Raw genomic sequence first — 26,630 nt, 5'->3', positions numbered from 1 at the left:
CTTTGCCTCACCCGGGTATCGAACCTTGGCGTTCTGGTAGATGAGAGAAGTCAAAATTTGAATTTGTTTTAGAGTCTGAAACTGTTTAGAAATTTATCTTAAATAATCAGTTATAAGGGAAATGATAGAGAAGAATTATCTTTTTCCTTTTCGATATGTTATATTTACCTAAGTATATTTGAACTTACTGAAATAAAAAGGACTTTTGTTTTGCTTTACTGAAATAAAATGGATTTTTTTTTTTTTTTGCATTTTGATTTCAGAAAGTAAATGTTGTCATTTTACCACATAAATAAGTGTAATGAAAACAATTAAGTTAATGGAAAAAGAAGTAATCAAGATTCGTATTTCAGTTTTGTTTTGTTTTTGCTTGTAGGTAAATACAAGATAGACAGATGTAGCTTTAACGAGGTCGTTAGTTAAATAGTGCAGTGCAGTTTACATCGAGTCGAAGCGAAGCATCTGTTGTGTATTGGATTTTTAAATTGTGTGGAAAAAGTCCCGCAAGTTTTGAAATGTGAAACAATTGCAAAAGAAGGCCTTTGTGTGTCGCATTTTTAGTGTTATTGTGTTGCGTGGAAATGTTTGATCTCAGACGTCATTGTTGATCATTTGGAGGCCTGAGCAGGTGACTCGTTCGTTGCTGCAATGGAGCTGCCGTCGGTCTCAGGTTAATTATACAGGTATTTCGTGAAGGTAAGGTGATGCTGGAACGTTTTGGTGTATGTTTAATTTTTTCCTTTCTCCTTTCTCTTTGTTTTTTTTTATGTGTTCATGTATGTTCTTATGTTCATGTAATATGTAATAATCATATATATATAATATGTATAAATATATATATATAATGTATGTATATATAATGTGTATGAGTCTCCTTGTAAACTAGTTTTGGTTTGTGATTTGTAATGACCGATAATACCAAATCATTTTTCGATAGATTTGCTTTTTTTTTCTCATACACATATTTATATGTACGTATATAATATATATACATATATATAGTATTATATATATATATATATATATATATATATATATATATATATATATATATATATATATATAATCTTTAGGCACCCCAGTTTGCGTGTGTAATCTATAATCATTGAATCTTGTTCATAATCGTATTTTAAACAGGAAAATATACCTACGTTGTTAATTAAAGTCGCTCTGGAAATGACAGCAAAAGTTGAAATTTATCGTATAGTGACTTAGTCTTTGAATAAGACGAATTTTCCTCCTGGCCTAATAAAGATAATTGTCCTGTTTCGTTGCCGTATTTTTGAAAAATAAATTTGCACGCTGATAAACGAAAAACCATTGTATTCATATTTGTAAGCATTTATCCTCATAAAGTGGTAAATTCTATTGCTTTTTCATCATTCTTCGATGATATTTGAAAACAGTTATTTTTCTATTTATTTTTTGTTATAGAGTCGAAAATTTTGGGACGTGCTACCTCTTAGTGATCTATTTTCGGCACATTTTTCTATTCCAAATTCCATTCTGATGTCCCTATAATCCTTACAGTCTGGATTAGGGTTTCTATTTCCTTGATGCTCTTATTATTATTATTATTATTATTATTATTATTATTATTATTATTATTATATTATGATTATTATTATTATTATTATTAATTATTTATTTATTTTATTATTATTATTATTATTATTATATTGTAGTTATCTCTTAGTTTGTCGGCTTTCATCTCCGTATTTTATGGAAAGCTTTCAGCTTTTGACGGAATTAACTGCCTGGAAAACTGCGTGACGTAACCGTTATTTTTAGATAAATAAGTATCTTTTTTTTCATGCATTATTTGGAACCGGTTGAAATTTGTTATTTGATAACTCGACGTTATTCTGGCACCAACGGATAATTATTTGGCTTCTATTTTGACTTAGAGCTGCTTGTAAAGATGAACCTGTTTACCATTTAGTATATGTCCAGATCTCCCTCAACCTTTCATTTTTAATGTCTCCAGATATGTTTATGAAGGTATAAAATCATATATATATATATATATATATATATATATATATATATATATATATATATATATATATATATATCCTTTGCCCATCTTGTATCCATTGTTCACCTTACATTACTCTATACTGCTACCCTCCCCGACTATTCTATTAAGAGCTAACGCTTTATTATACTGTATGGGGTGGCGTAGTGAACTCTCTCTCTCTCTCTCTCTCTCTCTCAGAGCGCCTCAGTGGCGCGGTCGGTATGGTGTTGGCGTACCACATTGGTGGCCGCGAGTTCAATTCTCCGGCATTCCATTGAGGTGTGAGAGATGTGTATTTCCGGTGGTAGAAGTTCACTCTCGACGTGGTTCGGAAGTCACGTGAAGCCGTTGGTCCCGTTGCTGAATAACGACTGGTTCCATGCAACGTAAATGCACCATACAAACAAAATCTCTCTCTCTCTCTCTCTCTCTCTCCCACATACTGTTTAACCTCTTAGACGTCAGTATTGAAAGCGGCCACGCTCTCGTTGGATCAGTCGATGCCGCTCTGTGGCTCAGGAGAAGTGAGTCGTCCCAAGACAGGCGAGCGGCGACCTTTCATGCATTTGGGAAAGGAAGTGGTCAAGTGCGCCCATCGCTCTTGCTTGCATGCATGCATGTAATATGCACACAAGGGGGATACTGTTACGCGAGTCACGTACGCTGATGGGAAACGGCTTCTCGCTGAATGTTGTTGTTGTTGTATTTTTTTTTTTTTTTTGCATTGACAATGTTGGTTACGTGGCTATGATTCTTTGAATAGTAACACTCATATTAGAGTGGCTTTCATGGTGTTGTTTAATACCCGCTGACCTGAAAGGTTCTTAAAACGATTAAAGTGACAACGGCTTCCCTAAATGGAGGGAAACTCCTTCCCAGGTAAGAATGTCATTTCTGAAAAAAGTTCCTTAACAGCCTACTGTGCGTCCAGTTACCTGGAGATTCTCTGCAATACTAAGGATAGTAGTGTACTATCCACCTGTAGTCAGTCCTTGCCTGGCTGACACACCTGGCACAGTTTTCACAATTTGTTACTCAGTGTCGAGGTGAATGACTCGGGAAATGTGAGGGAAATCGACGTCTTGCGAATGAGACAACGTGTTTAGTTTTAATAGGTGTTGATTAAGTTAGAGGGAATGAATTTTGCTTAGAAATCTCTCTTACTCTCCTTTTTTTCTTTGATGATTATTCTCGAGAATGCAGCAGTTTTTCTAAAGCTGTTTATGTTAGTCAAGACCTGTTTGTATCGTTTATTTATGAGAAGGACGTGCCATAAATGTTGTCATTTTTACAGCAACGAGTGTAATCACCGTTAAAAATGCTCTTTATTGTCCTGTGAAAGTTTCGTACAGTTTCAGTGGTGCTGGAGTTACACAGCGTAACAAACAGTCCTTTGCGATCCCATGAACTGTTTTATAAAGAAATATATTACATTGCAAATCTGTTACATGCAGTGGGTTTGATGTGTTTTGTCATTTTTCTTAATTGTATGTATTTCATTTAAGTGCATACAGGATATATTTTTTCAGACTGATCAAAATCTTGAATTAGAATTATTATTAGTCCATCATCTTTGGTATGGAAGTTTGCGTTCATACGTATGGATAATGATTAGTTACAATTAAAATGATAAGAGGAACATTATCATATTATGAATCTGTAAAAAGACGAGGTGATAATCATAACAGATGGGATTTATATAAAATAGATAGGATTGTCGTAATTCAGAAATACTCACGATATATATCTGTGTGTGTGTATGTAAAGCAACAATATTTTTACAGTGAATTAGCTGTTTGGTTTTTATTACAAGTCTTTAACATTTGATGACACGTAAACAGAAACATCCAACAGGAATCAGGGAGGATTCAAGAATTGTCGTATATTGGTAATGAATAAGGCAGTGATTCTCACACTGAGTGCCGTGGCACTCCGGGGTGCCACAGACAGTGCCCAGGGGTGCCCCAAGATTGTCATGAATTTGGTCTTGGCTAGATCATCTGAATGAAAAAAAAAAAAAAAAAAAAAAAAAAAAAAAAAAAAAAAAAAAAAAAAAAAGTACTCATGTAACTGTTATCTGTGTGTATGCTCTAATATATTAACATATATATATATATATATATATATATATATAATATATATATATATATATATATATATGTGTGTGTGTGTGTGTGTGTGTATGTATATATATATATAATATATATATATATATATATATATATATAAAGAATATATATATATATATATATAGAAACGAAAGCTTGCAAAGTGGAGTTCGACGCTCCTGATATTGACTTAGAGGGGAGATTCAATTTAGAAAACTCTTTGAGGGGTCGGGAGGCACCGCCTCATTATTCGGGAATCGAGAGAGAGAGAGAGAGAGAGAGAGAGAGAGAGAGAGAGAGAGAGAGAGAGAGAGAGAGATTCATTAGCTATTGAGTTAGGATTGGATTATCTCCGTGAGTTAGGGGAAGAGAAGTTTGAATTGATAAGACCCAGGAAGGGTGATTAGAGGTTGAGTTTGTCTTAAATATATATATATATATATATATATATATATATATATATATATATATATATATTAGATAGATGTAACAAATATAGAAACTAATAAATGCATTAATTGTACAAGATGGAATCTTCTGAGAGAGAGAGAGAGAGAGAGAGAGAGAGAGAGAGAGAGAGAGAGAGAGTTTTCTATGTGCAATATCATCCAGATTACGTTCTATGGAGAGCAATAATAATAATAATATAATAATAATTATAATAATAATAATAATAATAATAATTATTATTATTATTATTATTATTATTATTATTATTATTATTATTATTATTATTATTATTATTATTTGTCCGAGTAGATGTGAATGAGTTCGGATGTTGCTATTGTGCAGTTTCTCTCTCTCTCTCTCTCTCTCTCTCTCTCTCTCTCTCTCTGTCTACGTGTTCGTGGTATCATTTGCCATAATAATTAAGTTATACTGCCATTACCCCATGTAGAAATAATGTGCAAATAGTTACCGACTGCAATCCGTTCGTCAGTAATACAGCATACCGATAAATGAGTTAATCGGTAGAAGCTATTTATCGTAACTTTTATAGATAAGTCGTTAGAAGCGAGGTTTTTGAAATAAGATAATTATTAGAAGTATATCTTCTGAGAAGCGAACTGTATTTGTTCTAAGACTGCGTCTTATTGAATCGAATGCCTCGCATTGTTTGAACCTCTTCGTACCGCATCCCACTGCCCTGACTTTTAAGGACCGGTATATTTGGTATTGCCTTGTATGGCGCGGGAGTCCTTGCGTACGACGCAGCAGCTGTGACTTGCTTGCAAGAGAAGTTTCCTTTTTCCGCGGCATGACGTAAGGGAGTGATTACAGTCGGTGTTTTGTCATCTCTCAGTTTTGGTCAGTCACGTTTGTTTGACTTGGTCAGAGATGTCACTTCGAACTTCTTGTTTTCATGTTCAATTTTAGTAATGAATGTTTGATCTGCTTTATTGAAAAAATAAAGAGATGGAGCTTTAGAAAGTGTGACAGTAGATTTGCAACGTCCTTCTTTATAGTTTTCTGTAAAAGAAAACCCTTAGATGGCTATTTGTCTGTCCGTCCGCACTTTTTCCGCCCGCCCTCAAATCTTAAAAACTACTGAGGCTAGAGGGGTGCAAATTGGTATGTTGATCATCCACCCTCCAATTATCAAACACACCAAATTGCAACCTTCTAGCTTCTGTAATTTTTATTGTATTTAAGGTTAAAGTTAGCCATGATCATGCTTATGGAAACACTATAGGACAGGCCGCTACGGGTAGTGGCTTAAAGTTTCATGGGCCGCGGATCATACAGTATTGTACGTTGTACAGAAAACTCGATTGCAATGAAGAAACTTCGGCTCATTTTTTACCTGTTTATTCATATTATTGGGTCACGGTTACATTATTTTATTAGTATAGATTAGAAATAAAGATTAGCATTTACTGTATAATATTGAGTTTTGTTTACGTTATATTATTAGTAGAGTTTAGAAATAAAGATTATGATTTTTGGGGTGTATTCATTGTCAAGTCTAATTGTTTTTGTACACTAATGACATACAGGAAGGTGTCATGTAGTATCTTATTATATTTTAGCAATTTACCTTTGCATTACTAAGTTAGGAATTTAACGAAAGGACGATATACGCAGATGCATTCATTGCAAAACACGTGGGGAATGCTACTGCTTACACTGTACGTTGAAAGGCTCACTGTAGACGGTGCCGAAGATTCTCTTAACAGCTTTTCTCTGTTCTGTTGTCACTAAACTACTTTACCCAATTAGGTAATGACAGTGATAATGATAATGATAATGATAATGACGTTTTAATAATAACAGACATAGTTATAATGACCAAGATAATGATAATGACAATGACGTAACTGTCTTAATAATAATCATTATATTGATACTAACAATGGTGATGATAATATTAATGACGTAGTTAATAATAATAGATCATAATAATTTCATTGATAACGACAAATATAATGATAATGATGATCTGTTTGCCTTTTAAATGGTGGATCATATAGAGTCGCAACTCTTCCGGGATGGAACTCGTATGAAACCTGATGCCTTTGGATAGTCCTTGTACCATTCTCCCTCGCCCCTCCCCCCACCCCAAACCCCTCTTCCTATCCACCCTCCTCCCCCTCCTCTCTCTTCATCCCTCCTTTTTAAACCCGCGCATCCGGCTCTGACACCCGATCAGCTGACTGGACTGGTTCCGGTGAAGGAAGCTTCGGGAATCTAGATGTCCGCCCTTCTGGCTCTTTGACTTCGGCTCCGTTTTTTTATTAAAAAAATTTTTTTTTTTTACGTTCTGTCCTCTGTTCCTTACATTTCTGTTCCTTTTTTTTCATTTCTGTTCGGTTTTTATTTCTATTAATTTTCCTTCTGTTTTTTTCATTCTGTACCTTCTTCATTTCCTTGTCATTTCTGTCCCTTCCATTTCCTCCTATTCATGTTTCTTCTCTCCGTTTTCCTTTTGTTCATTCTTATTCCATGTTACGAAATGTAGTGGGAAAGAAGCGGAGGACGAGATGATTGGGTGGTTTAGTTAATTGTAAGTCAGGGTTGAAATACTTCGTCAGTGTGGTAGATAAGTGTTACGTTTTTTAGGTGACCGGTGACGAAGTGGCAGGTAAATATAATCATTAACAAAGAACAGTTACTCAGAAGACACAATATTCATAATTATTTTTAGTTGACGGGGCCAAAAGATCCAAATTAAATAGTCTGTTCGCCTAAATTCAAATTGTTAGACTCAATTATATAATAATCAACAGTCAAAAATAGTGGACAGACATAATTGTCATGTTGACTTTTATTCAGTAGACATATAACAGTCATATTTGGTTTTAGTCAATATTCAATAGCCATACTTATTTTTAGGCCACAGATATAAGACGTATTTATTTCTAGATGACTGGCCATTGATTGTATTGTAAATACAATAGTAAAACGCTCCACATTAAATGGTCTATAAATATGTTGACATGAAGTCAAAATTACTCGTGAAATACGATAGTAAAAAAATATGAGTATGAGATAACAGGCAATTGAAGTTTCGATAACTGTAGGAGATATTATCGGTGTCTGCTCTCGTCGTACGGAAGGACTTCTTTCCTTCCATAAATAGGACACTTGAAGGGTTGACAAGGGCCTTTTCTCTCTCTCTCTCTCTCTCTCTCTCTTTCTTTTTTTTTCCATTCGCCATCGATAATACAGAGACCACTCATAAGGGCTCCTATTACCATTCCTGTATATTATTGGTATAACAGTGTGTGTTTGTGTTTGTGTGAGTTTTTATGTTTGTGTTTGTTTAACTTATTGGGGCTCGTATAGTCTGCTGTTTCAGTTGTCTCATAAAATGTAAGGGCTCGGAGTATTTGTTTATGATGGTGGTAGGAGAGTAGTCAGTTTTTTCTCTTGTTTGGTAGGCGAAGATCTTCTCTCTCTCTCTCTCTCTCTCTCTATTCTTAACTTAATTTGCTGTGTACCTTGCATGTGATTGTTGACCTAACTTTAAATTATCGATGGAAACTTCACCTTTATAACTTTAACATTCAGTAAATTTTATATTGTATTTATTGAGATCTCAAGAAAATGTATTTGGGTCATATATTATCTAAGATATTCTATATTTTGCCGTGAATTATGAGTCTGGGATCCGGAACAGGGGAGCTTCGCTATAAATAGAGCAAGCCAAGATTGTGTTAACGTTCGTAATCATTATGCAGGTATTTCTTTCGCTGACGGTTCTCGGAAGACAGAGATGGTAAGAGTGAACAATACAGTATTCGACAAATGGAAGGAGAGGGAAGAAGGTTAAGGAAATTTAGAAAAAACAGAAAATAACAGAAGGAAAAGCAAATGTCTTTTCAAATTTTAATGATCCCTCCATCATCCAGATTCTTGTTGAACGGTCCATAATAAAAGAAATAAAAAAAATAAGTAATAGTGTGGGACTTGCCCACCGGGGACACTATATTGACTTGCTTTTCTAAAAAAGAAAGGTTATAAGAGTCAGGAAACCCAGAAACAGGAGGACGTTTTTAAAGTTTAGCTGTAGGAGGGCAGAACGGTCACTGAAACGTGTTAGCAAAGGATTTCATGTGTCCCTCTTAACCTCAACAGAGCACCAACTGAAATAATACCTGAAGAAAAAATACACACATATATATGTGTATATATATATATATATATATATGTAATAATATATATATATATATATATATATATATATATATATAGAGAGAGAGAGAGAGAGAGAGAGAGAGAGAGAGAGAGAGAGAGAGCACACCTCAAATATAATAGCTATAATCTGAACATAGGCGAATAAGTCCAACATGAATCTGTAATAGCCAAAGTGATTAAAAATTATAAGGCGTCTAAAATATAACCCTAACCTTCGAAACGTGACGCTGATAATCAAATCGGCATCCAGATTGATTAAATAGACGCCAGAGATTACTTTACGCTTTTGTCAAAAGTAATAGACGAATTAATGGACCAGGGATTCCATTTCAGATAGCTTCACAGGGCGAGACTTCATGGATGAGGACAGAGCAGCAGTTCGAGATTGAGTGCGACAAGCAGAGGAGGAATGGGAGGGGAATGAAAATGGAATATAGATTATTAAATGATCAGCATGGATAGGAAAAGAGACAGACTGGTGATGTTCATAAAAAGAGAGGAAGAAAAGCGTAGGTGAAAGAACAATATCCTGAGGAACGCCGCCAGAGGTGGGATAAGGGGCAGGTGTTGCGTTGTCAACAAGAACAAAAATGAATGAGATAAAACGCTGTAAATGATTTCTTGACTTTAAGTCGTGATCCCATAAGAAGGAAGTTTGGCTAACAGGGCCTTATGCCAGCCTCTGTCCAGACTCCTTGGAAAAGTTAAATGGTTGCTCGAAGTCCCGAAAGGATTAAGCATGAGAGAGATAGTAAAGGTCACCAGCATAAAGTATACATACATACACACTCACACACACACACACACACACATATATATATACTAATAAACGAATACCACAGGCAAATAATAGGCAGAAATCCATGCGCTTTTGTCTTTACTAAGACATTTGTTCCTTGGTATTCGCTTATTTAATGAAGGCATGTGCATCTACTGAGATTTTTTAAGCATATATATATATATGTATATATATATATATATATATATATATATATATATATATATATATATATATATATATATCAATAAAGGGAAGAGGACACACACAGATGTATAGGCTGTCTTTATTGCGACGTTTCGTATTATCCAATTAATTACATCATCAGGCTGTTAAAATGAAAGATAAATGAACAGAAAATAAACAAAAATTGAGAAAAATTGAAAGCAGCAGTGAACAGAGTTACAGAACAAGAGGTTAAGGATCGACCTAGAGGAGTGACAGCGTTAAACTAAACTTAAACATAAAAAACATAAACAACACAAGTCAAGACAAATACAGAGGGGAGGAGGACGTATGTGTGTTCAACGACGGAACAAGTTGTTTAATAAAGAGAGATTCCAGAATAACAAGGTCTTGCGGGTTGGTGGTATGGCCTAACGTCGCAATAAAGACAGCATATATCTGTGTGTGTCCTCTTCCCTTTATTGATAATCATATATATATAGATATATATAAAAGATATATATATATATATATATGTATAGTATATATATATATATATATATAAAGATATATATATATATATATATATATATATATATATGTATATATATATGTATATATATATATATATATATATCTATATATATATATATATATATATATATATATATGTGTGTGTGTGTGTGTGTGTGTATATGTATATATATATATATATATATATATATATATATATATATATATAGTATATACTCTACACACACACACCAACAACACACACACACACACACACATATATATATATATATATATATATATATATATATATATATATATATATATATATGAATGTGTGTGTGAAATGTGAAAAGACACTATCGTGCTTCTCAAATATCTATGGTAGGATCCGCAGCAATAATCTTGATTGTAAATACGAAATGTATTTGTAAAAAATATTTGCGAAGCTTAAAAGCTTTCGTTGCGCCTACCGTGGATATGATCAAATCCACGGAAGGATGGAGACGAAAGCTTTTAAGCTCTATATATAAATTTTTACAAATATATTTCGTATTTAATAAAGATTATTACTGTGGATCTCTCTCTCTCTCTCTCTCTCTCTCTCTTCACACACACACACACACACACACACAACCACGCTTTTCAATCCAATGCCAGGCACAAGGAAGCTGCAAACTCAGTCAGACAAATATTTTTCCCGAAGAATCCCGCAAAAGCTTTCCTATCCCGAATCACAATGGATGCGAAGAGCGAAGCGCTATGCTGCAGCGCTTCTTGTTTTCCATGACAGGCCTCTCCCTGAGAAAATAGTCAGCTGTCGAATAGCGATGGACTCCAATGTGTCTTCATTGGTACAGGTCGAGTAAGAAGAAACTGAGAGGTGATTATATTGGGTAGAAATGACTGTGGCTGAAATCTTTGCTTGATATTATCGGTCGAATTATATTGTCGTATTTATTGGTCGAATTTTTTGGTAGAACTTGTTAGTCGAAATTTTTTTCTTTTGGGGGGGGTGTCGAATTTATTTGTCGATTTTTTGGTGGGGTCCAATTTATTGCTCGAATATTTGTCTAATTTATTGTCTGTTGGTGCAGATTCTCTTAAGTAAACCTTGCTGATTTTAGGGATAATGTCCGTTTTTCTGAATGGGATATATCATACATGGCAGAAACTGTCTTCGGACAATTAATCTCTCTCTCTCTCTCTCTCTCTCTCTCTCTCTCTCTCTCTCTCTCTCTCTCTCTCAAAACTGTTGTCGTTAGAATTTTTGCGTCCAAGGAAATGCTACTTGGCAAGTTGGATGTTCCAGAGTTCCAGAACAGCCTGGAACTACGTGACTTCCATGGTGGTGTTGTAACCTTGGTACACTTTTCTGCGCTGTACTTCATTCATGGAACAAAAAAAAAATTCTTTTGTATAGTAAAAAATACAAGAATATATTTCTTGTAGAAAAGTGAAAATATATTAATCTTGGATAAAAAAAAAAAAAGTAATTTCTTGTGTACAGTTGAGGGGGAAAATGAACTTTTGTTTCTTGTTATAAAGGGAAAATATACTAAATGTATTATTACCAATTGAAAGACACATGACCAGTCTGTCATTCAAAGCCACAAGAGCTTAAAACGAGCAGCGTTTGTTTTTTGGGGAAACTTTCCTACTCAAAGAGAATTCTTAATGCAGACGAACACAGAGAGAGAATATATTATAACAGAGAAGTAGATAATAATTTTGAATATTTCATTTTAAATAGGATACAAAGAAGTAGATAATGAATTACATGTGTCGTTTTAAATATGATACAGAGAAGTAGATAATCAATCAAATATTGTATTTTAACTATGATACAGAGAAGTAGATAGCAAATATATTTTGATCAATAAAAGCCAAAAGCAGGAGTTAAGAAACCGAATACATCACTACTGACGTCTTCCGAATTCTGGCGTATCGTTTTATGTTCAACAATTCCCTCATATTTAGCTATTTACCGCACTTTCCTATAGCCTGTCTCTCTCAACAGGCCGATTTTACCCTTTGGGGCAATTTTGCATTTATAGATTATTGACTTTGTCCATAAAGGTTTTCAGCTGGAGGTTTGAGGAATTAAGAAAGAATATCAATATAATTCAGACTGTGGAACTTTCTCCCTGATTCCGTGTTTTCCCAGTCATTGAGTCTTGCTTGTGCTTTGGGTTGTTATTCGATGCTTGTGAAGAAACATTTTTTCAACACTGCCACGGCTGATTTATTATAAAATGTTTAGTTATTTTCAATTTGGGCGTTCTGTACTCCTCATTTACCCCTTCCACTATCATAATCATTTAGTCTCTCTCTCTCTCTCTCTCTCTCTCTCTCTCTCTCTCTCTCTCTCTCCGTCGTGGGATTCTTCCTCCAGATAGGTATGGCAGGTGGTCACAAAATAGGTTTTAGACGGTGGGTATTAGGGAGGGCGAGAGAAGGGTATACGTATAACTCCTGTTACGGTAGAAAGGTGTCACGTATCTTCGGGCACTTTCCAGTGGCGTGGCCTATCCGGTATCCTCTTGCTAGATATGGATACTCTTTGGTGCCCACACCGTCACGAACACACACACAAACACACGCACACAGGGGCGCGCGCGGCCTCTGTTTTGTACGTAAATCTCCTCCTGTTATTGAAATGTGAGATGGTTCTTTTCGTCACGCATGCTTTGGGCGTTGTAATCCTCTTGTAGTATTTTTTTTAACTGTAATTATAACCCTCCATAGGGAAGTTACCGTAAAAATAACAGCAATGTGTCCTGTAGTTTGTTTATTTTGAAAACAAACAAACATCGTTACCTGCAAAACAAATGTACTTTGAGATAATGATGACTATAATCTTAGTATGCTTCATTCTTACCAAGGTATTAAGAGTTCCTCTTTGTACTGGGGCATTCCTAACGCCTTATCCCTTCTGCTACCCTATGCCCGAAAAAGGGTATGCTGTATTTTAAAACCCATGGCATCCCTGACCTGATTTTTTTGTGTGCCCTCAGAATCCTGTGGTCACGACAGATTCAAGAAATGAATCTGTCACTGCTGAAAGGAGAAAGTGCCTATAGATCGCCATTCGTCTGTCATGTCGCTGAGTCACAAAAGGACCCCTAAACTTGTGCCTCCCTTTTTCTGGACTGTGGGTTCCTTCTCGTCTATGGAAGTGTATGGAACATTTATATTTTAGGACTTAAGTGGACTCCTAGACTGGACGAAAAATGTTATTGAGATTAAAGTGACATGTCGAGAGAAGAGTCTTGTGTGTGTGTGTGTTTGTGTGTATATATTGTATACTTATTGTATACTTATATATTTATATGTATATAATGTATATATATGTATATATTTACATACATACATACATACATACATACATACATACATACACATACATACTACATACATATCATTTACAATTCCCTTTGGGTACAAGTTATTCCTAAAGTATACGTAGAGAACTGGATATTAAACGATATTTGTTACTTAAATCTATATGTATGTCTGTATGTGTGTATATATATAAATATATATATATATAATATATATATATATATATATACACACATACATATATACATACTTACATATATTAAGCTACAAATATCGGATAATATTCGGTTCACCAAACCTTTAGAATAACTTAAACCCATAAGGAATTACAATTGATAAGTGCTTCGTCCCTGACAGGATTCGAACGAAGCTGTTAACACTGTAAGTTATTCCCAAGTTATAGTGAGTTGGATATTAATCAGTGTTTGTAGCCTATCGTTCGCGGAGTGATCCAGATGTTATGAACAGTGAAAATATATTTGCTGTTTCGTATTTCTGTCATGAGACTGAATCGCTTTTGAGACTGAATTCTGTGAAACAAGTGTTTGACCTCCAGTTATGGAAGAATATGGGGTTAGTAGGCTATCTTTCTTTTTATTCGCTACTGTATTTTTACCATGTAAACTCCTCAGATGGCTTCAACCGTATCGGGAATGAAATTCATCTCAATTTTCAATTTGTAAGAGAGCGGCAATCAAATAGTAATACAATGCAATGCAGTTAAATGATACAGAATTATATAATGGAAGTATTGTACTGCGACGTCACACATGTGGATGTTATGATTATGTTACTCAAGAATCTCAGTCTGGGAAATCTTTGTAATTAGATGATGATACAGAAATCAGAGAATATTAACCCCACGTCCAGAAACAAGCAATATACGCCCTGTTAATTATATGTATTTGTATGTTAGTTTTTAGAACAGATAGAAAATAGTCAGAAACATACAGTAATTTGGTTGGTTGGTTTAGACAGGCCAGCTTATGCCAGCATATGTTTTTGCTGACCTCAGAACTGTGGACATAACATAGAGACGATGTATGCAGACAGAAGCTATACAAAGATCTCGATAGATTGGAACGTATACTGGGAAAATGGCAAGAATAAAAAGTGTTATATTTCTGTATTTTTTTTCACATCAGTGCTTTTCCTTCTAGATGAATAATCCTGGTAGTTTTTTGTATGTATGTGTACCATAAATCCAGAACCCACTTAGTGCATAAATCATAAACAAATTGTATTGAAGTATTTTTTTAACATCGGCACTTCTCATCAGAGATAAATAACCCTGTATTTATTTTACGACGTAAATACATCCTAATGACATAATTTTGTTAAAATAATATTTCGTACAGTGGAACATTTCCCATAAATTCGTGTCTGACCATTTCCACACAAATTTTGAAATTTTCCTTCGGCGAAAAGTAGTACATTAAAAAAAAAAAAAAAAATCTTTTCGAGTGTCAGTGCCAGGGTATTATTCTGTGATGCAAATTAATTCACGTCCCGTCTCCCTTACGTCATTATCTCATTCGGTGTGGTGGTAAACACCTTATCCTAATCAACTTCTGCAATGCCTGTATACCCTGTGTTTACTCGTTTTGGGTATGAGGAAGGTCTTCCTAATTGGCGGCAGGTATACGCTAGGGGTTATCCGCGTCTGAACTTAGTGGTTATCCTAGTGTAGATATCCCGTAATAAATATGTAATGGATGACTGCTAATGACTGGAAGTGGTGAATTTATATATATATTATATATATATATATATATATATATATATATATATATATATATATATATATATATATATTCGACAAGGGGAGCTGGAACAGCAAGGAACATGTGGTGCAGTCGGAACTTGAGAAGTTGTAGCGAAGATGCAGTGCATTGTTACCTCAATACAATTCTTGTATTTGAATCATTTACTAACAGTTTTTATTTTATATTTGTTTATTAATCTGTTAATGTTTTCTTTCTTTTTAAAAGTGATCTCTTCTTGCTGTGTTTCCCATTAACTTCAGTTACTTCTTTGTAATGAACACCATATTCTTCGGAAGCGTGAATTTCAAGTCAGTGGCCCCTTCGGTGGGCGTTCCTTACGAATACGTTCATCTTCTGAATCATAATGATGTATTAAAGGACTTACTGACTGGAGATCACGGAGTAGATTACTGCCTGCAAGATCTTAATCAGAACAGTACAATATGACAATTGTTGTGTGATTTGTACTAAAAAAATGACCTCTCCGAAGAATTGAGGAAGTGTCAGATGAGTTTTATGTAGAACTGCAGCGTCATAGATGAAATGCCAGAAAGGGATATTAGAATAATCTTAAGGATATATGAATATAAAAGTTGATAGGGCAAGGAATGTCTGGGATAGACTGCAAACCTAGGTAGGATGCAAGTTTTGCGCTGCAAATAATCTTGTGATTGGAGGTTTGTCATTGGCGGATTATTACTCCTGATTACTTTTATGGGGTTGAAATCAGGAAGACGGGCAAAACTGTCAGTTCTGGTTTGACAGAAGTAATGAGAGAAATGACAGAGTACCAAAGGTTTCTCTCCTGTGAGCGAATATTCTTTCTCTCTCCATATTTTTACCTCCCACCCTTTCACTCATCGTTACAGTTTAATGAGGATTGAAAGGACTAATGGTATATTATTACTGGCATAACCTCTTCCCCCTCCCTCCCTCCCTCCGGAGTGAAAGCACCATTCAACATTCATCGCCTCAGAAGTGGACGATTAGAGTTGAGAGGGAGGCCTCGTTGTTGTCGTCAACCGCCGTTCGTCCTTTGAGAATAATTCATGATTCTCTCTCTCTCTCTCTCTCTCTCTCTCTCTCTCTCTCTCTCATATTGCTTTTATTTGCTATGTTATGTATTCTATCTTGTTTTACTTTCTAAGTTTATTGGGTCTCTCTCTCATATTGCTTTTGTTTGCTGTATTACGTATCTATCTTATTTCACCTTCTGTACTATATTGGCTCTCTCTCTCTCTCTCTCTCTCTCTCTCTCTCTCTCTCTCTCTCATTGCTTTTACTTTTATATCATGTATTCTCTCTCTCTCTCTCTCTCTCTCTCTCTCTCTCTCTCTCTCTTGGTCTTGTATGTATGGTGTTTTGCAACGTCATGGTAATAAAAAAAAACGCAGATGAAAGTCGAAAAAGAATGACAGCTGAGGGTGCGTCCACACCACTTAATACATGTCGTAAATACAAGTCGTCAACTTATCGTATACATATTCGAAACATGTTGCAAACAAGTCAACGAAACTCCTCCCCCCATTTTTCCCAAAAGTGGAGAGCGAATCTTTGGCCAGTGCTGGGTGGTCGTTTGAAACACTGATTAGGACCTACAAAAAGTAGATGACTTGTATTCAACCTGTTTGTGACACGTTTTAATGTAGCGTGGACGTATGTACCCTATGTCTCAATCAAGATTTATGTTCTTCGCCTAAAATGTCGTGATTCTTTCATCTGTTATCTTTGTTCCTTTGCTGTTTTAATCATTTATTCCATTTCTTTTTTCTCCCCTTCAGCTCTTTGAAGGGAGATGTTATGCATGGTTGCACTGTGGGGTCGGGGTTAGTCTTCATCTATAATAAACTGGAGGCTTAAGTTGTTTGTGCTGTTCCCGGTTAAAAATGCAGTCTCCGGCAACTTGGATATTCAGTGTTACTGTCATACAGCTTGTCTGCGAAGGTACATGATTTCTACCTTGCTGCATACTGTCTGAGATAGACATGTATGCAGTATCTCATTTGTAGGTTGACCAATATATTTTGCGAATTTATTTTGACTTTTTTTTTTAGTTATTGAAGTTTATTTGGTACGTTTCTCAGCACAAAGAATTAAACAGAAAAATATTTCACATCAATTTGCATGTCTTTGCTATATTAGCTTCTAGTAGTTTTTTACCTGTCCGTGTTCAACCGTAGACTGGATTTTAGTGAATGAGGTCAGTTGAAAAAAGCTGACCCGTTGTCATGGACATATATACTTTTATTTTAATTTAAGGATTCCATTTCATTAGTTTTCAAACAGTGCTTCAGGAGGAATAGTTTTTTAAGTAACCTTTTTTTTTTTTAATAAAAAATAACAAAGAATCCAAATACAAAAGGAAAACCACTATTGAGTAATAAATAATGATTATACGTAGGAAGGCTGCACCAACAGCAGCAACAAAAGCAGCATTGCTTCAAAGAACTATCAGTGACCCAGCATTGTACGAAAACACCGAGCAGCCTTCCTTCATCGTCTCCTGTTTTCTCAGTCCATAATTAATATGCATTGATTCAATACAAGCTAATTACCATTTGACGTCATTTCATGTCACGACTGTCGTCATCATCAAGGCAATTACACAGCGACAATAGTGATTCTCGACCAATTACTCTCTGCAAGTCCGACCCAGATTTCTCTCGGTTCCATTGGCAGGCGATCGGTGGTACACTGGGCCAAGTGTTCGTGTCTCTGACATTTCGGGTCAGTTGCCATACTGTTGGGGGATATATTTAGAGAATTGTCATTGTCTATTTATGCTTGCTTGTAGATACGTTTGCACTTATTCTTGCTCTTGTGTGTGTATATATATATATATATATTTAGATATATATATATATATATGATATATATATATAATATATATATATATATATAACACCTTAAAATCCACGGTAGAAAGCGGGGTGAAATTGGGGATTTGGAACAAGTACTTTCGTAATTTATCGTAGTTTTATTAAAGATATTCTGAAGCACGTGTGCTTTGCTATATATATATATATATATATATATATATATATATATATATATATATATATATATATATATATATATATATATATAATGTATGTGTATACATGCACAGATACAGTATTGACGAGAAACTTTAGAAAACAAAAATTATTTACTGTCTGTTGATAGAGATCTGCTCAGAGTTCTGTACCTTCGTGGATTGGTTTTTCTTTCATTATTTTCATTATCTTTCATTTCTAATGGTCTTTTAAGAGCTTGGCTATTTTGGAAGTTAATGCGGTGGTTCTCATCTTCTTCATGTTTTTATTGCTGTTGTGTTTTCAATTTTGTTTCATTATTTAATCACAATCCTTTGTTAACGTTTGTTTTTATTTCACGCTATATGCACCTTTCATTTGAAATTATGAGGAAATTGCTTTTGCTCTTTCTACTTGTAAATGAGTTTGACGGGGAAGTGTGGAAGCATTTATTTATTGTTTATCAAGTTGATTGGCACCTGTCATATAACTGCAGCTTTCCTTTTGGTAGAAGTGATGGCATTCATTATTCACTTTGCTTTGGCGGTGAATAACCTATACGACCCAACCATATCAAACATAAACGTAGGGTAGTGGTCCCTGATGGAGGTTACTCTTCATTAGTTGGGCGACGACAGATATTATGTGAAGTAAATAAAACAATGAAACAGTTATTGATTTATATGTGTTCAAATATATGTACCCATACATAACTGTGGATTTGTTGCACCGTTTCAAGTCTCATGCTACTATGGATATTTTTTAATTCTTGTTTATATACTAGTCCTGAGTTTGGGGTCATGTAGTTTACATAATAATAACAATATATTTATTGCAGGTCAGGGCCATATGCAAACACAGAATGCAAATACAATAGAGACCGTATGAAATAAAGTCTGCCATTTGCTCTAAGCCAGTGCAGTAGAGCATGGAAGTGAGGTTATCGAGTCAATACAGGTTTTCGCTTTTTTGTCAAACCTGGGGGTCGTTTTATTCTTTTGTTTTGGTTGTGTATGTGATTCTGGTTTAAAGTTGCATTGTTCGAATAGACGGTTTGGGTTGCGGTTATCAAGACTTTTAAATTCCACTTTCATTAATTCTTAAAGAATTAAATGCTTCCGAAGTATTGGTAATTATAGTATTCACTGTTCATAAATGTAATGTAACTATAACTTTTTCTTTAATTGGTGTGAGGCCAGCATCCAAAGAATATGACAACTCTGTAGAATCTTGTTTAGGAACGAAGTCTTTCTAAATAACCATACAAATGCTGTTGGTTCTATGGCCAGCCAATTTATGCGCAGCCTTTTGATAACAGTTTAACGTATGCCTACCAAGACAGATTAGACACCAATTAACAATGTACCTTTACCTTATGAGTGTCTAGAGCATGAGATTTGTACCTTCCTCCCGAGAAGACTTGCTATAAACTGCATCAATATCACAATAAAATTGATCGAAAACATGTCTGAAACTTATTGCACAAAATCACAAACATGTTAGACACAAGTTAACAGCTTATTGACAGTCCTAACCAGAGCTTCTTAGGATTATGCAGAATTAGCCAAAGATTGGTACTCCACTTCGATCTCTGACTTGTTTTTATCCTGTTTTTCGATAAGTTAACGCCCTATGTTCATGATATGTTTAACTGTTGCGTTGACGCACCATATATCCAGAACTGGCCGAAGATTCGTTCGCCACTGACGGTCATTGAGCTATATATTCAACATATTTGTGATATGTATGCGATAAGCCAACGATTTGTGTTTATGTCCCGCTTTCCTGTAGGTAGAAGGACCCTAACACATCATGCGGTCACTTTCTTGAAGGAGAAATTACTTAAAGGGAAAGTAATGTTCTTCTGAAGTTGAAATGAACATTCTGTTCAGAAAGATTACTTTTTTAAGTCGAATAACCTAAAACGTAATGGACGGTTGATGCTGGTGGTGGTGGGGTGGCGGGGGGGGATTAACGTTGAACCAAACTGCCAAAATGTCATGCCTTGATATCAGATAATTGAAGCATCAACGGCCTGTCGATCTGGCGGGAACTTTTCGCGCAAAACGAGATGCCGGAGTGACCAGGGTTTTGTTGACTTCCTGTTTCTGTGTTTTTCTATTTGTTCCCTCGTCTACACATTTCCGCCTCCTTAATTCCCTGTTCGTGACTTGAATCTCTCTCTCTCTCTCTCTCTCTCCCTCTCCTCTCTCTCTCTCTCTCTCTCTCTCTCTCTCTCTCTCTCTGTGATTTTAACCTAAGTCATTGACATCAGTACCTTATTGATCTGGTGTTTTGAAGTTTAGTGATGTATCATAATAAAGTAAGAAATAAACAGAGTTATTAAAATATGAATATCAGAAGACGAATATTGCAGTGAGAATATCTAAAAGAAAATGGTACCACTTACCGACGCCCTTAAAAAACAAAAGGCTATAAAAATCTATCGAACGAAGAGAAAATGATGAAACAATAAGAGAACAGAAATCTATCCAACAAAATGAAAAGGAAGAGAAATAAGAGATAAACATAACTAATGAAGAGAAAATTAAAAGAAATAAGAGATACATATATCCAACGAAGATAAAATGAAGAGAGATAAGAGATAAATATATCTAACGAAGAGAAAATGAAGAGATCAGAGATAATTATATCCAAAGAAGAGAAATTGAAGAGAGATGAGATAAGCATATGTAACGAAGAGAAATAAGAGATAAATATATCTAAATAAGAGAAAATGAGGAGAAATAAGATATAAAAATATCCACCGAAGAGGACAAAGTAAAAGATAAATCAAAAAGTCTTAATCCAACCGAAGAGAAACAAGAAAAGATAATCAGTCTATCCAACGAAGAGAAATAAGAGATAATCAGTCTATCCAACGAAGAGAAATAGATAATCAGTCTATCCAACGAAGAGAAAATAGGAGATAATCTGTCTATCGAACAAAGAGAAGAGATTATTTGTCTATCCAGCAAAAAGAAAATAAGAGATAATCGTATTATCTTCCCCTCTTCCCCAATTCCAACCCCCCACCCCTGAAACTTTCCCGCCCCTACTCGCCCCTGGGCCCTTGGCCAGGGATAAATCGTCTCTTTTGGAGAGATTTAGAACTTCCTTTTTGAGAGAGAGAGAGAGAGGATTAGAAGCTTCTTGAGAGAGAGAGAGAGAGAGAGAGAGAGAGAGAGTCGCGGGTGGTCGCTTTAAGTAAACTTAAAAATCGTATTTTCATCGGTGACCGAGAAGAAGAATTGATTTAACATCCAAGTCTCTCTCTCTCTCTCTCTCTCTCTCTCTCTCTCTCTCTCTCTCTCTTTTTATTATTATTATATTATTCTCCAAAAGATAGACTCTCATGGAACAAGCCTTCAAGGGCCAATGACAATTGAAATTCAAGCCTCCAAAGAATAAGGTGCAAAATTGAAAGAAATAACAGACGGTAATAAAAAAATAAAGAAAGAAGAGAAACAGATAAGCACAAGGAGGCTGATTTTAGGGCAGAAATGCACTGCATCTTCGCCTGAAGTGGTGAGGTTTGAATTGCGCAACATTTTCAGGGAGACCGTTCCAGGGATGACCGTCAAATCATAAACAAAAAACTATAAATTTAATAAAGGTGATGGATGACCTCCAAGAAATATTAGTTCTAGATAACGACCCCCGAGAGTCCTTGGGCGTCATTATCTAGGACAGATCCGAAACTTCTTTCGTGATCTAATGACCGCAAGGTGAATTTTCCGTGATGCAAAAAAAGAAGAAAATAGAAACTTTCCTCCTGAAAGTGAAAAATGAAAACGCTTAGAATGTCCAACATTAATGTCAAGAAAAACTGGATAAACTATTCGTACGTTATTTAATGGCAGTAAGGTTAATTTTCCCATACGCCAAAAAAAAAAAAAAAAAAAAAAAAAAAAAGAATCCCCAAGTCACCCCCCCCCAAAAAAAAAAAAAAATACACATTTCAAAAGTCTGATAGTATTGTTAAGAAAAAAAATTGACAGAAACTTCTTACGTCATATAATGATAGTGAGGTGAATTATCAGAGGAAAAAAAGGGAGTGAATTCCCGCCCCCCCCAACACACCTGTAATTAACGCCCAAGCACACCGTTCCTTTCGAGAACGCTCTCGCAACAATGTTTAGACGTGAGACGGACGGGGATGGTACCTGGTGTCAGCATGAATAATTCAGGGAGTCCGAGCTCTGTTAAATGCAAATAAGAGAAGACACATCGGTTGAATCAGGCCATCGTCGTGTCGCCAACCGGGAACACTAATGCTGACCGATTCCGGAACCTTGTTAAACATTGTCAGACATTCCGACGAGTTTCTTTCGGGAATGTTAGTGTTTGTGTGTGAGAGAGAGAGAGAGAGAGAGAGAGAGAGAGAGACGAGAGAGAGAGAGAGTGATGGGGGGGGGGGGGGGGGGGGGGGGGGGGTGGGGGGGAGGGGGGGGGGGGAGAGAGTGTGTTTGTGGGAATGTCTTCTGGTCAGCATCAAACTGTGACGATAAAGTGAGTGACTTTAGTTTCTCATTGGTATAAAATAGCTTCCAGTATTCCAGGCAGAAAATCGACGACGAGATGGAGGGAATATTTCATGAGGATTACCTCGCCGAGGGACAACCGCTTTTTAGTTATGATAGGATGGTACTGAGGTAGGAATATTTTCTGAGGATTACCTCTTCGAGGTCCTTTGATATTTTAACTCTGATAAGATGGTATTGACGTAGTATTTACGAGGGAATTTTTTCTGTTTACCTCGTCGAGGCCATCCAGTTTTTAATTATGAGAGAATGTTGTTGATGGAATACCAATCTCTTATGTATGGTAATTTTTCTTTATGCCCACTCCGGCTACCTACAACTGTTGACTAACAATCAGGTACATAATTAACACTTGGCATACCACCTCGGAGGCCGCGAGTTCGATTCTCGGGCATTCCATTGCAGGGTGAGAGATTGAGTATTTCTGGTGACAGAAGTTCACTCTCGACGTGCTTCGGAAGTCACATCAAGCCGTTGGTTCCGTTGCTGAATAACCACTAGTTCCATGCAACGTAAAAACACCTTAGGTCAATAGACATGCTGGATTGGTAAGAAAACCCTCCCATACCGTTCCTTTCTTTTGGGGGAGAGAGAGAGAGAGAGAGAGAGAGAGAGAGAGAGAGAGAGAGAGAGAGAGAGGGATTGACATTGTACGTATTATATTTGGTTATGTTCGTCTGGTCTTAGGCTTCTTGATAATTATTTTTATTCCTTTTTTTCGACCTCGAACCGTCTCCTCCCATTGAGAGGGGGGGGGTGGGGGGGGGGGGGCGGGTTTGGGGGGGGATTGCCTTTACAGACAAAATACGAAATGATAATAACCAGCATATTTATCATGTAACCTGTGAGTCAAGGATAGAGTTCTTGTTCATTAGCTTCATCATATACGTATTCAGGAAATGCATTATTATTATTATTATTATTATTATTATTATTATTATTATTATTATTATTATTATTATTATTAAAGTATGCAATTCACAGTAATTTTGTTGTCAAGATCTAGTAATGCATATAGACTTCACTCATCATTTCATTCCTCAGTTATTATTATTATTATTATTATTATTATTATTATTATTATTATTATTATTATTTTAAAAGGTTATTGCTTTTGTGAAGTAAGTAATAACAAAAGAGTTTTCATCTGAAGAAGACGAGTTAATTTGGAGAAGACAAAGTATACCATTGCATTGTCCTGTGAAATTAATTGGCGTAATTAATCTTGGGCGTGCCTCTCTCTCTCTCTCTCTCTCTCTCTCTCTCTCTCTCTCTCTCTGTGCGACAACGATAATGCTATGTTTGCCTCGTTCAAGCTATCCAGTCAGGTTTTCTTTCTAGAAAGTGAATTTTATTGGTAAGCGCTCTCATTTTCAATATATTTAGTTAAAATAAGAAAATAGCGATTGGCAGGGATAGGTGGAGGATGAAATGCGTAGGAGTTCTTAATATCTTACTTAAAAAAAATTGGTTATTTACTTTTTAATGAACACCATATACTTTGGAATCTTGAGATTCTAGCCAGTAGCCCCTGTGGGTGGTATGTTTCATATGGATATCTTTCATCATCTCATAATTAGAAATGATAATTAGCTAAATGAACGGTTTCTGAAATGAATATAGGATATTGACTTACGTAAGAGTTCTTTGTAAATTAAAATAATAATCCATTTTTATTTGTTTGTTTATTTTTTTTTACTTTAATATTTTTTTGCGTGGGATATTTTGCTTCAAGGAACAAACTAATTGAATGAAAGCTTTTGTTCCGAAAATCCAAGTGAAATTCGGAGTTTCAGATGTTATTTGAAATAAATGTGTGGATGGTAAATCACAAGTAGGCACGAAAACTCTGCATTTGGAATAAAATCAGGTGTATTTATGTGGTAAAACAATTGCCATGTTTTACTTTTCGTTCAGCCAACTGCCACAGAGGATTATAGTGTCACAGAATGACTGAGAGATGACTGCATGATATTGACATAATGGTCTACATTGCATTGTAGACCCCCCCCCCCCCCCCTCCTCATTCTTCTCTCTCTCTCTCTCTCTCTCTCTCTCTATTTGTCTCTTTTCAACATAGTGCAAAATTTCTCTCTCTCTCTCTCTCTCTCTCTCCTTCCTTCTCGCCTCGCTCTACTTTCGTCGGCCTTCTTTCAACTATTTATTTGTAAACCATTTCTCTCTCTCTCTCTCTCTCGTATTTGTCTCTTTTCAATCATAGTGCAGAATTTTTTTTCTCTCTCTTGTTTGTCTTCTTTCAACCATAGTGCAGAATTTCTCTCTCTCTCTCTCTCTCTCTCTCTCTCTCTCTCTCTCTCTCTCTCTCTCTCTCTCTCGTTTGTCTTCTTTCAACTATAGTGTAAAATCTCTCTCTCTCTCTCTCTCTCTCTCCTCTCTTCTTCTGCTCTCTCTCTCTCTCTCTCGTCTCTCAAATAGTTTCTCTCTCTCTCTCTCTCCCTCTCCTCTCTCTTTTGTTTGTCCTTCTTTTCAACTAGTGTAAAATCTCTCTCTCTCTCTCTCTCTCTCTCATTCGTTTCCTCTTCGATCTCTCTCTCTCAAATCTCTCTTTCTCTCTCTAGTTTGTCTTCTCACTTTATAGTTTGCAAAAAAAAAGAATCTCTCTCTCTATGGTCTTTTTCCAACATGTGAAAGAATCTCTCTCTCTCTCTCTCTCCTCTGTAGTGTGTCTTCTTTCAACTATGTGTAAAAATCTCTCTCTCTCTCTCTCACTCTCTCTCTCTCTCTCTCGTTTGTCCTTCTTTCACTATATTGTAAACATTTACCTCTCTCTCATCTCTCTCTCTCTCTCTCTATTTGTCCTCTTTTTTCAATCATAGTGGCAGAATTTTTTTTTCTCTCTTTGTTTTGTCTTCTTTCAACCCATAGTGCAGAAATTTCTCTCCTCTCTAACTCTCTCTGCTTCCTCTCTCTCTCTCTCTCTCTCTCTCTCTCTCGTTTTTGTCTTCTTTCAACTATGTAAAAATAAAATCTCTCTCCTCTCCGTCTCTCTCTCTCTCTCTCCTCTCTCTCTCTCTCTCTCTCTCGTTTGTCTTCTTTCAACTATAGTGTAAAATCTCTCTTTCTCTCTCTCTCTCTCTCTTTTATTTGTCTCTTTTCAACCATAGTGCAGAATTTCTCCTCTCTCTCTCTCTCTCTCTCTCTCCTCTCTCTCTCCCTCGTCTTCTCTCTCTCCCTACTTTGTCCCTTCTTTCAACTATATTGTAAAAAAAAAAAATCTCTCTCTCTCTCTCTCTCTCGCTCTCTCCCCTTTCTCTCTCTCTCCTCTCCTCTCTCTCTCTCTTTGTCTCTTTTCAATCATAGTGCAGAATTTTTTTCTCTCTCTCTTGTTTGTCTTCTTTCAACCATAGTGCAGAATTTCTCTCTCTCTCTCTCTCTCTCTCTCTCTCTCTCTCTCTCTCTCTCTCTCTCTCTCTCTCTTGTTTGTCTCTTTTCAACCATAGTGCAGAATTTCTCTCTCTCTCTCTCTCTCTCTCTCTCTCTCTCTCTCTCTCTTCTCGTATCAAAGGCATTGCGTTGTCTTTGATCAGCTTAAAAGAACGTTGAATGCCACAAGGAAATTGGAAAAATTTGTTAAATGGAAAACAGTGATGACCATTGAATGAGTAGAAATTTTACTTTATAGTTTTGCTTACTCTGGGATTTAAACCTACAAACTACTTTGTTCTTGTTGTTGTTGTTTGTTTTGTTTTTGTTGTGGTTGGTTGTTGTTGTGTTGTTG

The 26,630-nt window shown here is 35.8% G+C and overlaps 1 protein-coding gene across 6 annotated transcripts in view; it reads left to right on the top strand.

Moving 5' to 3' along the window:
- The window catches only part of LOC135219949 (uncharacterized), a 290,474-nt gene that overhangs the window by 159,773 nt on the left and 104,071 nt on the right, over positions 1-26,630 (top strand). For 3 of the 6 annotated variants that reach the window (XM_064257191.1, XM_064257193.1, XM_064257192.1), the window contains exon 2: positions 377-696. The exons of 2 other annotated variants lie outside the window; for them this stretch is intronic. The gene's annotated coding sequence lies outside the window, so the exon portion shown is untranslated. Of the gene's footprint in view, positions 1-263; positions 697-26,630 lie in introns of all 6 variants that reach the window. One more of the 6 variants, XM_064257190.1, reaches the window with a different exon arrangement.

Source organism: Macrobrachium nipponense, chromosome 1, assembly GCF_015104395.2.
Source record: "Macrobrachium nipponense isolate FS-2020 chromosome 1, ASM1510439v2, whole genome shotgun sequence".
In the NCBI taxonomy this organism is placed as follows: domain Eukaryota; kingdom Metazoa; phylum Arthropoda; class Malacostraca; order Decapoda; family Palaemonidae; genus Macrobrachium; species Macrobrachium nipponense.
The sequence above is the reverse complement of the archived record's forward strand: the minus strand, read 5'-3'. Positions and strand labels throughout refer to the sequence as shown.